The sequence below is a fragment of the Hakea prostrata genome, chromosome 9, assembly GCF_041222555.1.
Source record: "Hakea prostrata isolate BN-2017 chromosome 9, UWA_Hpros_2, whole genome shotgun sequence".
NCBI lineage: Eukaryota > Viridiplantae > Streptophyta > Magnoliopsida > Proteales > Proteaceae > Hakea > Hakea prostrata.
This window is the reverse complement of record NC_142608.1, coordinates 4,776,927-4,783,586: the sequence shown is the minus strand read 5'-3', so window position 1 is coordinate 4,783,586 and position 6,660 is coordinate 4,776,927. Positions and strand designations below refer to the sequence as shown.

Below are 6,660 nucleotides of genomic sequence, written 5' to 3'. Positions count from 1 at the left end.
AAGAAAACAAATAGAAACTGAAGCTTCCAAAAAAATCTACCAACAGAATAGCTCTTGCTGGTGTCGAATCTACCAAGGTAGCAGATCGTGGATCACACCAAACAATTCGGTTCTGGCTCAAACCAATCAGATCTACATCTACAAATTCACTTAGGGCCTGTTTGGTTACATGAATCCAGAGATTTCAAATCTCTGGATTCATGAATCTGAGAATTTTACCCGTTTGGTTGTAAAAATCTATAGATTCATGAAATCTAGAGATTCACATTTTACACTAAACGTGTAGGGGGAATCCAGAGATTTCAAAAAAGCTATACATTTGTACATTTACAAAAATCACGTCAATTAAATAATTTTTTAGGATGAATCCACAAATTTCATTCCACAACCAAACATCTAATTTTATAAATTATAACTCCATAGACTTGAAATCTATAGATATTTGAAATCTCCAGACTCATGTAACCAAACAGGCCCTTAAAGATTTTGTTAGAAATGGAGCTGATCAAGCTGATCGATAATCTGTCTCCGACGATCAAGTTAGTAGAGAATTGGATGAGATCAAACTAGAGCTCGAGAGAATCCTAGATTTGAAAGAGCTAAGTGCGGGAAAGTTATAGGTCTAATGAAAATGAAGAGTGATACCTTTTTCTTACGCTTACTCCCTATTTATAGATTTTTCTTACTGATCAGGTATTATTTGGACCGTTGGATACACACCTTTAGATCAATGGTTATGATTAGATTCCCATGTAACCGGCAGCTCAAAACCTTGTGTTATACTCAGACTGTTGGTTGACTCAGTCCGAACCGATAATTAATGGTTTACCCATAACATGAGCCCCCAAGCCTGCTAATTAGGTTGACCTTAGTTGATACTCTAGTTAAGAGGCTTAAATTGTTCATATGATCCTCATGATTATTTTTCATCAGATTCATTTAGATCTATTCTCAATCCATCTTTAGTTGTGAGAATTCATCAACATTTGAGTTCATCTATGGTCATGAGAATTTATTTGAAACCACTGAGCTCATCTTTTGATCAAAAGAGTTCATTAGGGAATCCTGAGCTCATCTTCTAATCAAGAGAGTTCATCAAAGGATAATCTTGAGGTCATCTTTCTGATCATAAGAATTCATCGGAGGATGTTAAATTCTTCTGTGACCAGGAGAGTTCATCAATGAATATTGGGTTCATTAGAGCCATCCTTTCTTCCTTAGAGTTATTCGTTTGAATCAAGCTTTATCTCCAAAAATTTTTACTTCCATGTGGATAAATTTGAATCCACCAACATTTAGGATTCTTCAAGAACTGGCTTTGAGTCGCGTCTTGATTTGAGATTATTTGGAACTTGATCTCCTCATTTTGGGAAAACGTTCAACCCCCATTATCATTTCAAAAGTCTAATAAAATCTCATCTTGTCAGCTTTTGGCATTCTTCTCATCAATGCTAGGTTATTCTTATCCAATACACTTGATCCTTCAAGGTACGGCTCTGTACCTCTTTTCCTGACTGATCTGTTTATTCCATGTGTCCAATTGTTTCCCTCCAAAATGCAGATGATTCGCCTTTTCTTTCTCAAGCTTCAATTCAATTCAGTTACATCCGTTGATTTGAAGCATCGTATATTTCCCCTCCGAATTCAAAGAGTTTCCATTTGCATGGTTTCACTTCCTTTATTTACCCTATTATGTCTTTTCTTCTTCATCTTTATCTTTGCTTCGTCTTTGTTCCAAAATACATATTGTAAGCTTAGAAGTGAATCAACAATGAAACTTCATAATGAAATTTATAAGGATGTGACCCCAAGCAAACATCAATATGTATTGTAAATTACTACAGGTAAACTTGCTAAAGAAGTGAATCAACAAAAGGAAGCCTACCAAATATTAAATTCCTAACATGGATTTATTCTGGTGTAACAGAATCAAAACTCACCAAAATCTGATAATCCAGAAAGTCACCTAATCCAGAATTTGCCAATTGTAATGCTTTCATACGTCAAGAAGCAGCCTCCGTGGATCCTCAACAACATCCTTAATACGGCGTAAGAAGTACACTGCCTCCCTTCCATCAATGAGCCTATGATGATCATATGTCAATGCAATGTACATCATTGGCCGAGGAACAACAGTTCCATTCACAACCATGGAACGGTTCCATTCATCACCAGGATCTGCACCCAACATAGATTCCAAAAAAGAATTTTGAGGGGAAAAACTATGCATTATACAAAGGATAACAAAACATACTCTTCAAAAACTTCGCCAATGTACCGTCCGTGATAGATTCACCCATGAAAGCAACAACAGCATCAACCAAGTCATCTAAAACACACCAATGGAGAATCTAAAGTTAAGCTGCTTTGAAACATGAAGGATGCCAGTAAAAAATTCTTCTTAGTGACACAAATAAAACACATACGGCTGCTGTCTGAAGCAAATGACCTGCTCCACACTTGGATGGGAAAATCTGTTTATGTGAATGGTAAGATCTAAGCATACATCCAAGGAACAGCAGCAATTGTTTATGAATGAGCTTTTGCTTCTCTTTCCATTTTCGTTCTTTTTAACTTCACACCCTACCCTTTCTTCTTTTATTAGATGCATTCAAAAAACCAAGAACCTTCCACATTTAGATGAGTTGAAGGTAGCTTATTTTGGATCTTGATAAAACAAGATTAGAGTAAAGCACTAACCTTATATGTTTTGAACTAACCATACTACCTGCAATATCATTAGAAAAAGAAATAAGCTGCTAAGAATATAAACCAAAATACATGTACATCATCTGATCCTCCGAATGAGAAAGCAGTGTGATACCAAGATAAAATTACCTAGAAATATATGGTGTCTAAACTTCTGGACATGATTAGATCCTCTTCCAATAAGAAAGGCCTGTATATGTGCTCATAAAATAAGGAGTAAGAACTAAGAAGCTTCTAAACAAAGAAAGCAAACCCAAAATGTTGTAAAAAGTAAGGTATTCAAAATATAATGGGAAGCAATAATAGAACGAATGCAAGAAATAATAATAATAAAAATCTTAAGTTAGTAATCAACCGGCTCAAACCACTGGAAACGAAAAGGAAGAAAAATGTTCACAGTTCACTCCCAGTCAATTAATTCAATAAGAATTGTTGCCCCCTCCCACCACTGGACCCTAGAAGGTTGGTGGGAATACTAGTCACACATAAAGAGAGAGGGGAGGGAGAGGAAAATGTTAGGCTTAGATTTAGCTGAATATTATTGAGAAATCAACACATATAAATACAAGAATTGGCAACAAACTTTCTTCCTAAGGAAAGAAATTTCAGTGAGTAAGAGAACTACAAGATTACAACAAGAACCAACGGGGGTTGGTCTAAGTGATAAGCAGCTTGGTCCGCTTAAGTAATGTTCCGGTATCAAAACCTTGTGGATGCAAAAAATCCTGGCTGGGAGACTCACCCACCACAGGCCAGGTGTGCAACCCGTATAGAACACCGGATTAGTCAGGGCAAAGCCTTGAAAACCGGGGTTGGCAACAAAAAAAAAGACGATTACAACAAGATACACTCAAGAATATTGGATAACAGAAAAGGAAAATACCTTATTGCCTGCGGTTGAGTAACTTCTTTCTGTAGATACTGCAGGACGAAACCTCTGCACTGACCGACCCAATATCTGAGGAAAAAACCAGGATAAACTCGAATGATGTAAATTTGAAGCACCTAAACAAGACCAACAGCAAAGACAAACAATAAAAGTTGGAAAGTTTAGGGTCTACTGATGCAGATGATCCTCTACCGGAGACACTCCGCCTTATGATCCCCAACATCTCTTTCTTGTTCCCACGCAACTGACCTATCCATTAGATAGCAACAATTGAAACTCAAAATGCTATATTCATTGGATTTGCTGAGCAAACAAATTACAAAATCAACGAAAGCCACCATCTAGACGACTTCGTTCTATCCTTCATCCCAAATTTCGATTTAAAAAGATCATCATTCTAGTTTGAAGTTTTCACTAGTGTGAGAGAGTCCAACAATAGGAAACTGATGAAACAACTGTTGAAATTCTTAGAGACAACAGGATTAAGATAACATTTGCTGGAATGAGGACAAGAGATTAGATAATGGAAACTAAAATCCAAAATGTTCTCAAATTAGTTACAGTAGCAGATCCATAACCAGGCTTTCTTTCTCTACCTGGTAGAAGACGACCACCTTCTTCCAAAAAGCAAAAGTCCAGAACGGCCAGCCGCATAAGAGAACGTAAGTTTACAAGGCAAGTACCTCGCTACCTATGCTTCATTCATTTATAGGCTCTTTTTTTTTTTTTTTTTGGTGAAGAGCTTAATTCATTTAAAAGAGAAGCCCACGGGATACAAAGTTCCAATTACATCAAAGTGCAAAAGCCAAAGAACGAAAGGGGGGGGAGAGAGCGAAAAAGAAGAAGCCTGAGAAGCAGCAGCATAAGAAGCTAATCTATCAGCTACAGAGTTGCCTTCTCTATGAGTATGATTTACAAATAAAACATCAAACAGAGAGGAAAGGCTGAAGATATCATGTATATAATGACTGATCTTCCAAGGTGGAGTCTCCGACTTCTTGTTAATCAGATTAACAACAGCTTCATTGTCACTTTCAATAATTACTTGCTTTAGATTGAGTGAGATAGCCAGCTTCAGACCTTCTCGAATTGCAGCAGCTTCTATTTGAATGGCTTGTGAGTTTCCTCCTTTACAATAGAAGGTGAAGAGAGTGTGACCCAAATGATCACGAGCAATACCACCAAATCCTGACTGGAAGCTATTGGAACCCTTGTTGATTGCAAATCCATCAACATTGATTTTGATGAAATGCAAAGGAGGTGCACTCCATTTAATGCTTTTGAACTCTTTTGATCTGCTATGCTGATGAAGGGCTAGATGCTCCAGCAGTGCGGGGATCGGCCGGGATCTCCATATATGATATGGATTACTTACTGGTCTAGAGTAAACAACATTATTGAAAGCTATCCAAATGTGCCGCAGCATGAATAAGTGTACAATATTATAGGCTCTCTCATGTTGAATGTTCAATTAAAAAAAATACATAGATAATGTTTTTCATTTTTTTATATGAATAATCACACTTAATATACTATATTATATCATACTATATTTATTCTATATTATCATTTAAGTGCACGTATTCTAGTTTCGTGGCAAAGGTTATATTTACCAATTTATCTTCTTTTGGCTGTTTTGGAATTTTGTATTACTCAAGTGGTCTTCTTTTCTGGCTCTCTCACTGTTATCAAGGATTTATATGGCTTGGCCATCTATGTAAATTGGTCAAGTTATGGTTTCATCTAGGACATCCTTAGGTATTATTGTTCCCTTCAATATGTCTGTTAACTTATTAGCTCATAGTGCTAAGAAATTTCAGTTCAATCGTGTCTAGTGACAATCCTCGCTAACTGGTTTTGTATATTTTATTTTCTCTGCTACTACTACTACATTAAATTCTATGTTTGCCAAAAAAAAAATAAATAAATAAATAAATTGTCTTTCTTTTATTGAAATGTTTCTATTTTTTTTATTGCCATCATTTATTTTCCTATTATTTTTTAACATTCTTGATATTTTAGTTGCTTGTTTTTTCTCAATATTCTTGATAATTGTTTCTACGATTTCAACTCCTTTTTTTTTAAGTCTAATATTATTCTCTTATTATTAAAAGAAATCCTTATCCAAAATTTTATTAACCATTTTTTTAAGAAATCTTCTGTAAATTTTATTCAACACCTACAATCTAGTTTCCTTTTTTCTTTTCGATCTAAATCTAACTATTACTCCTAAATTCTCTCCAATGTTTATCAAAAAAACGGAATTCTTAAAAAAAATTGTATCTTAATTATTTTTCTTCTTAAAAACGAAATTTCCTAAATTTTATCAAACCCTTGACATTTTCGACCAGGCCTTTTATTCTTTTTGTATAACATTTAAGACCTGGTTGTGATTTTGTAACCATCAATGTTGGGGTAATTGTATTACAAATTCTACAACATACAAGAAGTGAAATTACAATATAATTGAAAGATGAAGATCCTTAGCCAATACAGAGAGCTTGATGTTGCAATTGAACGAACCACCGATCAATGAGGTTGAGTCAGATCTTGGGTGTTGTCTTTAAGGTAATTGATGCATCCTATTAATAAGGGTTCTTCGCACCACCACCTCCAAGATAAAACAACCTCCAACTAGAAAATGAGGTAATTCTTCTAATCCCTTCAAGGAGCCAAAAACTAGAACACAACACTTAGATAAACTCAAAGGAAGAAACTTTTAAAAATAAGTAACAAATATTGCAAATGTGAGGAGTGTTTCTATTCCACACCATATGCAAGGAATGGTTGGGTTTATATAAGCCCAAACCACACCTTACACCCCTTGAGATTCTCAAAGCAATGAATTGAGTCATTGAATCCCAATGACTCCTCACAAAGTGGAGAATCAATCCCTTACTAATGGATAATCAATGGGCTTGTCCCTTCTTCATTAATGAGAATAAACTACATTGACCTAACATTCCCATTATTTGGAGAATTAGCTCTCATATTCACCTCTTTTGTATGAATTGGATTTAATCCATTCAATAACCTTAACCCCACTCATGGTAATGCCCATG

The 6,660-nt window shown here is 35.4% G+C and overlaps 1 long non-coding RNA gene across 1 annotated transcript; it reads right to left on the bottom strand.

Moving 5' to 3' along the window:
- Positions 1-3,592: 3,592 nt before the first annotated feature.
- On the bottom strand, positions 3,593-4,260 carry LOC149004187 (uncharacterized). The gene is made up of 3 exons (XR_016175638.1): positions 4,195-4,260; positions 3,771-3,847; positions 3,593-3,667 (listed from the first exon to the last, which is right to left on the bottom strand). It is a non-coding gene; the product is annotated as an uncharacterized LOC149004187 (long non-coding RNA).
- Positions 4,261-6,660: the final 2,400 nt, after the last annotated feature.